General features: G+C 40.7%; 1 pseudogene; it reads right to left on the reverse strand.

Annotated features, from left to right (window-relative positions):
• Positions 1 to 551: 551 nt before the first annotated feature.
• Positions 552 to 8,749, reverse strand: LOC145389529 (small ribosomal subunit protein uS10m pseudogene; annotated as a pseudogene).
• Positions 8,750 to 11,533: the final 2,784 nt, after the last annotated feature.

An 11,533-nucleotide genomic window follows, 5' to 3' on the forward strand; every position in this document is an offset into this window, starting at 1 on the left:
TTTTGTGATTCTCTTTTTCAGTGACAAATAAAAGGTACCATATCCAGTCTTTCCTTTACATGCAAAGCCCCACATCCACTGCGAGGCTGGACTGCACTGAATTAGGTCTGGCTTACGGAAAACAAGTCTACAGTATTCATTACATGCCAATTCTCCCACCAGTTCTGAGGTTGGGCTATGTGGAATTTGTTTTGACTAGTGGGAAACAAATCTGTAGTGTCCTTCATTGACTTTCATGCTGCCTGATGTAAGCCAAGTCGAATGGGGCCCAGTAAATCTCACAACCACCTACACACACCTCTGCTCATAAATGCTCAAAAGCCTTTACTGCTTTTGCTGAGTACCTGTACTTCAGCACAAATTACATTATGTAATCTTGTACAATACAATCTACTAAATCCACAAAACTGTCTGAACATAGTGGTTACCAGTTAGGCAAAAGGGCAATGGCCAAAGTTGAAAACATGACAGGATGAAGGACTAAAACAACAACAACTATATATACATTACTAACCTACTGATGAAGCAGTGATGATGCAGGCGTCTGATGATCAAACCGACACTTCTGATGATGGTTTGACATGTTGGGGAAGCTTCTGGAGTTCATGCTGTGGATGATACACTCATTAGCAAAGCAAAAACTATTCAATATTAGGCAATGTCAGCATTAAAAATAAATTACTTGACTGCAATCCAATACACTGATGTTAGTAACAAACCATACAAAGTATGGCTGTATGCACAAGTTAGAGTAAGCACTTCACTCATGCATTAGAAATCTATCTATTTCTATTTTTCTATTGCCAGACACCATAATCCCGTAAAGGGTGGCCATTTGACACTGAGTTAGTTGTTTTACAGGGAGGGGCACCAACCCTCCACCAACCCACTTGTTGACACGTAGGGAGCACGTATGGTTTGGTTATATGGTTACCACCCAGCGTTGTAAATGGTTTCTTGGCTTACAGGAAACCATTTGGCTTGTCACTCAATGTAAAGCCACCTGTAAAGGAAAGAAAAGGCATAAGAAGTGACAGGAAAGATAGGAGAAATAGGAAGAGAGGAGGGCAGGCACAGAAAAAGAATGATAAAAGCTAAGGAAGTAGGCAGCACTACATCAAGTGAGTGGATGATGGTCGCAGAGAATATTCATCACCATTACCATCATCATAATCTGTGACACTTGCTCCCTACTGCAAACCCTCCACTGACAAGGATAACCAGGAGAAATGTCTCCAGTCTACACTGTTTTCTCACATACCCCTCCCCTCTCTCTCTCTCTTACACCCCTCTTCCTTTTCCTTCTTCCCTCACCAATGGACTGCTTCATTCTCTTCTTCCCTAGCAGATATGGTTGGCCTTTTCCTATATTAGCCATCTCTTAATCAGGACAACTTTGGTACTTTATTCCAGCAAATGCCAAACATTATTCAGCCGAGAGAGAGTACATAACCATAAAATTAATACTGGTACCCTCTCACAGTTGACAACTCTTGTATTCTATTCTAGCTAATGTTATATGCTTTTATTCACCTGAATGGGAGTCACAGGAGGGTGATGGAGTTAATGTCTATCTATCTATCTATTGCCAGACGCCTCAATCCCGTTTGGGGTGGCCACAAACAAATCGCCTCCAAGTCGCCCTGTCCCCCGCCATTTCACTCCCCTGCTCCCAACTCACACCCCCTCTCTCATATACCTCTCCACCCCATCTCTCCATCTCATCCTCGGCCTCCCCCTCCCTCTTTCCCCCTCCACCTCACTCACATACACTCTCTTCGTCAGTCTAAAAACAAACCCTCAAGGAAGTAACAAAGAAGTTCACTTAAACATATAGATGCAGCTCTTCTTCTACACATAACTATACTACCTACTACACACCATGTCCCAGAAGCTATTCAAAATCCTAGAAAAGGGACCTGTGTACTGTAAAGAGTACCTAGTCACTCTACAAGGTAAAAATGTGAAAAATCTAAAAAAGAGTTCACAGAAGGCCAAGAAAGCATTCATTACAATTAAAGGGTTAAGGCCAGGGCATCCATCAAGCAGCCTAAGGGCAAAATGTGGCCTACCTCAGATTATCAAATCAATTGGTAACAAGTAAATCATTAAGATACCTTACTGACTCCCCACAACCTCTTTCTCTTCACATTGTTGCAGCTCTATCCTCCTACTACTGCTTTTCACTGATCGCTGCTTTTCTGAAATGTCTACTATAACCTTCCCCAAGTACAATGGGTGTGAAGTATTCATCTATCAATGCACTGTCACCTTTTTCTGTCCAGTTCTTCAACAAAGGAAGTAATCTATATTCTCAAGCTTTCATGTAAGCAATGGGCCAACTCTGGAACACTCTTCCACAATATGAATTTCTCTCTGCCTACAACCTTAATTCTTGTGCATCCAATTTGTCCAATTACCTCAAAATGAACACACCTTGATTTTGGTTCTCTTGTTTATTTTTTCCACGAGAAGAGAAATTTCTTTGCAGGCTTCAACCATTTGGCTCGTTCCTTTTTTTAAATACTGTATTATTATTATTATTATTAATAAAACACAAAGAAAACTAGCAAGTATGTCTGGCCTAACCACATACCTGCTGTTACCATTTTTTAAAAATAATCAATAGAAAATCATACAACACTACATTTACTATGCCCCATAATGAAAGACAGTACAAATAAATATACAGAATATATTCTTCTCCATAATTAAAGATGGCAGACATAAACATACTCTGCCTCAAGAGGAAAGATGGCCCATATAAACACACCTGTACTTTGCCCCATAAGCTATGAGGGTGGACATAAACATATCTGTACTGTCCCATATAGAAAGATGGCAACTACACATAAATGTACTCTGCACTGTGAGGAAGGAGGGTGGTGGGGGACAGGCAGTGAGATCCCTGATAAAGGTGAGTGCTGCCTTGTACTTCCAGCTGGGAATGCAGCACCACCAGATAAGAAAATGTTTTGGCTACTTGGAGAACTCTGCTTAGGGCTAGAAACTCTAGGGGTATATCATCAGTGGCAGAGGCTCTTCACAGCACCTCTTCCTTAGTGATTTAACTGGCACTTTACACAAACACACATCCCTCTTTTTATTTTATTTATATTGCTTTCCTATCAGCATAATTTGCATCAATAATATACAAGAGGACATTAAGGTGTTCTGTGCATAACAAATTTCTATGGAAGAGGTGCTAAAAATCTGAAAAACCACAGAGAACAGAACCCTAAGATGCTAAAAAGTATAAATAACAACATGTGGAGGTTTTCCTTTACCAGCACAACATGAAGAACTCTGCTTATGGATTGTAAACTCTGAGAGGCTATAATGTGCAGATATTTAAAAAGAAAAAAACAGGCATTATTCTATACCAATGATACTCAAAGGATTCTGCTGATCGGTATGGAACTCTTGAACATTAAAAAGAATTCTACAGTACCCAGAATAATAAAATAAAAAATAATTTGATTTTACACCAGGTATCCCCGAAGGGCTAAGGCGTTGCCCCTGGGTAGAGGACTTTGGATTGGAGCGTGTAGCATTTTATGACTGGATGCCCTTCCTGATGTCTACCAATGACCCTTGGGTGGATTCGATCCTCCGACCCTTCGGCCAGAGAGGAGCGCTCTAACCCACTGAGCCACAGCTGTACCCAGAAATCTACATATTTAAAAAAATCTCAAGGTTTTATGCACAGTCAAGGGCAAAAGTCTATCTCCTTTTCCACTGCATCTCCTTCACGCTTAGGCATGTCCATCACTTTCCTCCCTGATGCATTACTAAAAGAGCAACATGTGCAGACAGAAAAATATACCACAACTCTCACAGTTTAGGATATCAGCCAGCAGAGGAAAGCGAGAAGTAGGAGAAGTGAAATATTAAGGCAGAGAAACATACAAGCCTCTCTCAGCTTAAGAATACTAACCTGCTGAGGAAAGTGACAAGATGAAGAGGTGAAATATTAGGGCAAAGAAACATAACAAGCCACTCTCAGTTAAGGAATATTAGCGAAAAAGAGAAAGTGACAAGCAGAGGAGGTGTAATATTAAGGCTGAAAAACACCCCAAGCATCTCACATCTTAGGAATTTTAACCAGCAAGAATAATGGAAAGCAGAAGAGGTGAACTATTTGAGCACAGAAACAGACAAAGGCTCTCACAGTTAAAGAATACTAGCCAGCTGAGGACAGTGTAAAGGAGTATGAGTGAAACATGATGCAAATCTTTATCACCAACTGCACCGCAGCTATCTGAAGGGTTTTGTTTAGGGTGAGACACTCTATAATGCTAAAAAGAAAATGCTTAATGCATAAAAATTTATCCTCATCATTATCCTGACCCTATTTCCCATCACAAAAATGGAGGGTAGGATTCTAGAGTATAGAAATGTAAAAAAACAACAGCAATTAATTATACATCAATGCCTTCAAGGTGTAGGGAGCCTGGGGCTAGGCTATTGGAGTCAAGTATACTTGAGGGCAGATGACCAGCATACTTCCCATACCTCTGGGGTGTAGGACTTGAGGTTAGACTACTAAGCACAGTATATTTAAGAGCAGATGACCTGCCTGCATCTCTTGATGGTATTACATGACTGAAAAGTCTCCAGTCACCTCTCAAGGATCAAACCTATGCAGGGCTGCCACTCCAACTGGAATGCTCTAACCACCAGACACCTTGCCACTCACCACAGCTACTCAAAGGCTTATGTTGTGGGTGGAAAATTGCAAGATGTTAAAAGGACTTCCTTATGCCTAGAAATGTATCCTCATCCTAACTGTATTTCCCACCACCAAAATGGTAGGCAGGATCCTGGAAATGTAAAAAATAACAAAACATGACACCTTATAATTAACAACGCTACTCAGGAAGTACTGCATTAAGTTTCAGCCGACAATCAAATACAATTTTCAAAATATGTTTTACATTGTCTGGCTGAACTGTGGAGGGGGGGGGTTCTCTACAATTTTTCTGTCATAAACAACTCACTTACTACATTAGGAGGCAGGATAGTTACTAAGTACAGTAACAGACAGCTCAGGAATTTCCAACAAACATTTCAAAAAGAGAACCCTCAATAGAAATCAAACAATGTCATAAAACACATTTCAATTTTTGAAATGATTCTGCTAATTTAGTGCACTCTGGTATGTATTGTTTACTGGCTTCACTTCATAACTCTAAAGTTCATGACATGGCACCTGACGCTCCATAGCTATGCACTCCAATGCCCAGCAATTTCATTACCAAATAATATTTTCTTACACGACAGATGGGAGCACCCATCATCCACTCACTCAGTGAAGTACTGCCTTCGGGTCTCTCTACACTACGTGACAGGCCAAATGGTTTCTTGTGAACCAAGAAACCATTTACAATGTTGGGTTGGGTAGTGCCTCGCTATGCAGTCCCTTATCCCTGGGGTCACACTCAATTACCTCATCCCCGGTCTTTTTCGGTCTGCCTCTTACAACCCTACATCAGATGTTCACTCTTCTCACCTTCCCCACCCAACTGTCATTCTCCATCCACTCCCCATGCCCAAACCATCTCAATCCATCCCTCCTCATCACAACACCAATGCACTCCAGTCCCATCCTTCCTCTCAACTCTTCAATCATAATCCCCCCACGACTAGAAGAAAATGACAAATCCCATTTTGCCTTCATCCAAGTGTAGGGACCTGAGATTAGGCTACCATTAATTCAGACCAGAGCCCCTGGTGCCTCAACATGACAGAAAAACCCCTGGCCATCTCCTGGACTTCAACCACAGCATATGCCACAATATGCTCTGACCAGGGCACTCTACTAATTGCACCACCAGATGTAATTTACTTGGACTTGGTAGGGGGGGGGAATGGGGACTTATTGCATAATGATTCCTGACCTTCAGCTCAGATGCACAATGTTCACAACCACCCTGGCTTTCATTCATCAAACATTCAAATTTCAACAATACGCTTAAATGGTTCTCACCCTGGTAACTTTCATAGCGACACCCTCTGGAAGATTACGCTGGATATACTCAAGGTAGGTGTAGCAGTAGACTGTGTGAGGCGCGGGAGTGATAAAGTGAGGAAATGGGTTCTGGCTTCATACTGCACTCGGTGTTTCTTGTGGATGTGCACCGACTTCAGTAATGTCCACCGTTTTATGTGCTTTGTGGGCCAAGCTCTGTGAAAGATATAAGCTTTTAGACTGATTTATATTTTTCTCTATTGGGCTATAGAGTTACTTGTGGAAAGGCATACAGATATTTCTTAAACTATATTTCAGTTAAACAGGGAGGCTTGATCCTGCAGCTGGATACCTTCACATGGTGGAACTGACATAGCAAAAACTGCCTGGTTATTCAAACATTCTCAACTCCATCCCAATCCCCCTAAAAGAGGATGGTGAACTGTAAGAGAAATCCAGTTTCAATCTACAGTCCACCCAGATCACATTCAGATAAACCTGGGGTCACAAGTTCACAACAACAACAACAACAACACAGAGGATTCAACTTTTGTCTTATGGCTTACAGCCTTGGTGGGGAGAAGCTGAGTTTTCAAGTCTGTAATTACTGAAACTTTTTTTTTTTAACCTAGGGATAAAGGAGACTAAATGCCACCAATGAATTCCACATGTTTCACAAGAAGCTACCAAAAGAGGTGAGAGTAGGAGTTTGGAAGTACTGTGCCCCCTCCCCCTTTGTTCCCATGTAGAGATACGACACGCTCACCACCCAACACCTGTGTTTTGAACAACCTCATTCCTCTTATACCATGTAAGGGGAGAATGTACAACTGCAGATGAAATTACCACTTCACTCTTTCGTCAAACGGTTAGGTGACCCCACCATAACATTCTGAAACTTTGCTGGGCACCACAGATTGCACCACTGGGTTTTAAAACTCACTGTTCACTAACCTCATTATTTATCCTACTGATTTATAGTATTGAAATGTATCAATATTTATGCCTATAATTCTACCTCAAGATTTCTTTCTCCTTGGCACAAAACAGATGCAACAGCCTTCTTAAACATTTTCCCACCCTATGTGAATGCAAAAAAACTGCTCTAAAATGATGGTGATACTGCCACAATTACAATGCTACTGAATAAGGTAGGTATAAGACTAATCTACTGCCTATCTTTAGCTAACAACCTTTATCCACTACCCAGAAAATGTTACAAAGACAATGAAGGTGTGTAAAAATTAGTCACCAAGTCTCTACGATTACATATTGTTTGTATTACAGTATTTCTTCTGCCTAAAGACATTTACATTCAGCTACGGCAAGATTTAGGATGGGGGTTGGTAGAGATATGTTTACCATGTTGAATAAAACCATCTGAAGGTAACAAGAACAAACTATAAAAGGACGAAGCCATATGGAAAGGTTACGTATAAATGAGGCTTGGGGTGGAAGACAATGAAGTGGACTTATGATTAACAGGAAGGTAGGTGGTGGCGACCATCATCCACTCACTTGATGTAGTGCTGCTTACTTCCTTAGCTTTTATCATTCTTTTTCTGTGCCTGCCCTCCTCTCTTCCTATTTCTCCTATCTTTCCTGTCACTTCTTATGCCTTTTCTTTCCTTTACAGGTGGCTTTACATTGAGTGACAAGCCAAATGGTTTCCTGTAAGCCAAGAAACCATTTACAACGCTGGGTGGTAACCATATAACCAAACCATACGTGCTCCCTACGTGTCAACAAGTGGGTTGGTGGAGGGTTGGTGCCCCTCCCTGTAAAACAACTAACTCAGTGTCAAATGGCCACCCTTTACGGGATTATGGTGTCTGGCAATAGATAGAATGAGCCTAAGTAAAAGAGGGTCACAGTGTCAAGACAATGGGGACATAAAGAGAGAGAAAGAGAGAGAGAGAGAGAGAGAGAATGTGTGTGTTTAGGGGCTCTGAGTTTTGCTTCCTCATTCTCCAGTGTTTCTTTGGATGTTATTCATGGAAGTTGGTATTTATCAACTTTTTATGTTCACCAAAGGATTGCTTAAAAAAACTGCACTGATATTTTTGCAACTTAAGCACATATGACGTAGTTCATTTACATAATGTTTTTGACATATCAGATAGAGCCAGGATATCGGGGGCTTGAATGGTGAGCGAATCGAAGCGTGGCCCATTGGATCGGGCAAATTTGGCCTGTCTGGACGTTGTTACTGTGCACTCTGCCCTAGGGTGGGAAAGGAGGTCCGGATGATGATGATGACTGACCTTTTTTCCCACATGGCTAGGGTAAGGTATGATCCTTAACATAATGGATGGATGGAGAAGCTGCAATGAATTATAAATGATATGAAATTGGAGATGCTATGGAACACTTGGAATGAGGAGATGCCAAGAGAGGGGTGGAAAAGTAGTAAGACCAACCCTCCACCCACCTATGTCTCTGTTATGCAATCTTCTCCTCCCCCATCAGGAGCACAGGGGCCTGGGATGGGCTAATTAATTTAGATAATTAAAGCAAGAGTCATTATATCACTCACACTTGAATGGTATTCTGTATGCAATAAACCCCAACTACATCTCATATTTAAAGCCTGATGTGTCACATATGGTTAATAAGACAAAAAGTAGGTTGAACTAACATGTCCTGAACTGTACTTCCGAGGTGAGATGCAGCGGTGGAGAGGAAGGTGAGGTATGATGGTAGCACCGCTGGGTCATGTCCTCGGCACTCCACATCAATTACGCTATACAGACGGTCAGGCTCACCATCATCCACAACCTGCAATAATATCATTACCTATTAACACTTTCACTCCAGTGATGTACTTTATGTTTCTGCTAGCCCTAGATGATGTTATTTAGCCAAGGCAACACTTTTTCACAGTGGAAGGCAAACAACGTATACCTTCAGCCCTTTGCCAAAGGTTAAAATATGCTGCATTAATAAATTTGTCTAGTTTTAGCAAGAATACAATAAAAATGTCACCTGACCAAAGGTGTTAAGAGGAAAAGCTGGTACCGTAACTACTGATCAACATCTTTTTCTTGTCACACACCAGTACAGGGTAGTTACATAAGTCTTGTCATACACAGTCATTCATAATTAAACATGCCTGATATACTGTACAGCATATATACAAAATATTGTATCCAACTGGAAAAATTAAGCCAAAAAACATAGTACAGTGCTATACTGTACACTTACAACACAATGACATACATCTGCAAACTCTGGTTATATGCAGGATTGTCATTACTTACTTGATTAACTCTGTGATTTACAGAAATCTATCTATCTATCTATTGCCAGACGCCTCAATCCCGTTTAGGGTGGCCAAAAACAAATCGCCTCCAAGTCGCCCTGTCCCCCGCCATTTCACTGCCCCGCTCCCAACTCACACCCCCCTCTCTCATAATTTCCCTGTTCTTTCTCTAACTCTGTCTATAAGTATCCTACCATACACTTTTCCTATTATACTAAGAAGACAAATGCCCCTATGATTACCACACACTTCTTTTTCCCCTTTTCCTTTGTACAAGGGAATAATTTTATGGTATAACTAACAGCTAAACAGAGCATCTTCACACTGTCTTGTATGCAAACAATATCCATATTAAAATTATAAAACATAAAAGAGAACATTAGGCTGACAGAGATGTCAAAAAGTCTCTTAAGCCCACAAGACTGTGGCCACAAGGGCAGTACTGTATTATCAGCTTGGGATGCCTTTTAGCACCTCTTCCTTACTAGTTCACTTTTGAAAAAAAGACATCAATATTCTTTATGTTATGTAAGCAGTATACATCAATAATAAAGACATGAATGACATACTGTAACAGGGTGTATAAAAGCCCGCACTGCCTAGATGCAAAGAGGGGACCCTGTCTTTGGCTCAGTGGTAACGTGTGCGTGTATCAAGCACGAGGGTCTGAGATCGAATCTTGGTCAGACCAGTGATTAATTTGTTAAGTTTCAGTTCGGTTATTACAATACCACTGTATATTTGAGTGTAATGTACTGTGCAAATTAAATAAATGAGTATGAGTACCAGGAAGTCTCCTAAGCTGACGAGACCATAATCAAATGGCAATATTCATATGCTGTCTATCATACAGTACTGGAAGATGCTAAAGATATTGGAAGATGCTAAAGGTGATCAGAAAGAAATTATTATTCTCATATATTATTCTCTTTAGGGAGAAACATCAGCATCATCATCACCATTAAAATCACAATCATCATTACCATCTTCTTGGCCCTTTTTTCCACTTAAAGACAGGGTTATGTAGGATCCAGAAACAAGGAAATAATAAGTACAAAGGTGATAGAATTATGAACTTTTGTTATTCTTACTCAGTGCAACTTTGCTTATTCACTCTAACCAGGCCTATATGTATTCTGCCTATCTTATCTTGGCCTAAAACTGCCATCTCCATCTTGCATTTTGATCAGTATCATGAGATTAACAATTGAATATGGAGCAAGTCATAATAAAGTGCTATGGAAATGGTGTAGAACCATACTATTGCTGTTATAGAAAAATAAGCTGTAACAAAGAGATTAACACTAGATTATGGTGCTAGTTACAAAGAAGTGCTATGGAAGGGCTGTACAACCTTAGTTACGTATACTGTCTTACTTTGCAATGAAGTGGAAAGAAGCTAAGTTATGGCAGACATACTGTAGACCAGCCTGTGCTTACCACAAGCTGGTTAGTGTCCTTCCTCGCTTTGTCTTCCGACAGCTATGCATCAGTCATACAAGCTCCATTAAACACTGTGACAAATTACATATTTTCGTTGGAAAAATGTACATAATCATGGGCCCTAAGAAGATCAGTGAGTCAGCTGGAGCTAAAAGGAAAGCAGTGAGAACAGAAATGCCCCAACCCCAAGCATCTCCCCAGCCCCAAGCATCTCCTCGTCCAAAGAGACAGAAAAGAGAAAAACACCAGAAGGGCAGTTTCCTACAGTTTTCATGGAAGGTGACTCCCCTTCCAAAAACTAAAACCCCTCCTCCTCCTCTCCATATGCATCCACTTAAGCCATCAGCTCTCCTCAGGACTGGTAAGATGCAGTGAAATTTTTATGTATATAATCTACAGGGTATATGTCTTTATTTTAAAGGTTTTATGTACAGATTAATGCAAAATACATTGTTTCTTATGGAAAAAAATGATTCGGTTTTCAAACAATTCGCAACTCGTACAGCCTCCAGGAAAGAATTGTGTACGAATTCCGGGGTTCTACTGTATACAGGATGATGAAGATGGTATACAGTATATATATACTGTATACAGTGCTGCACACCCTCGATTTAATGAACTAACTGGTACCAGACCCCTGATGTTAAAGCCGATAGTTCATTAAAGCAAAACACCATGCTGTTCGGCAATTTCCCAGGTGTCATGGCTTTTACCGAACAAAGATCGTTAAATACAGATCATCGTTTTGCCGTAGTGTCGTACACAATCAGAGACAGCTAGGTCTGAATGGTCTATCTATCTATCTATTGCCAGACACCATAATCCTGTAAGGGGTGGCCATTTGACTTTGAGTTATT

This window comes from Coenobita brevimanus, unplaced genomic scaffold, assembly GCF_032717465.1.
Source record: "Coenobita brevimanus isolate Jiangsu-jjx unplaced genomic scaffold, ASM3271746v2 jjx.HiC_scaffold_1227, whole genome shotgun sequence".
Lineage (NCBI taxonomy): Eukaryota > Metazoa > Arthropoda > Malacostraca > Decapoda > Coenobitidae > Coenobita > Coenobita brevimanus.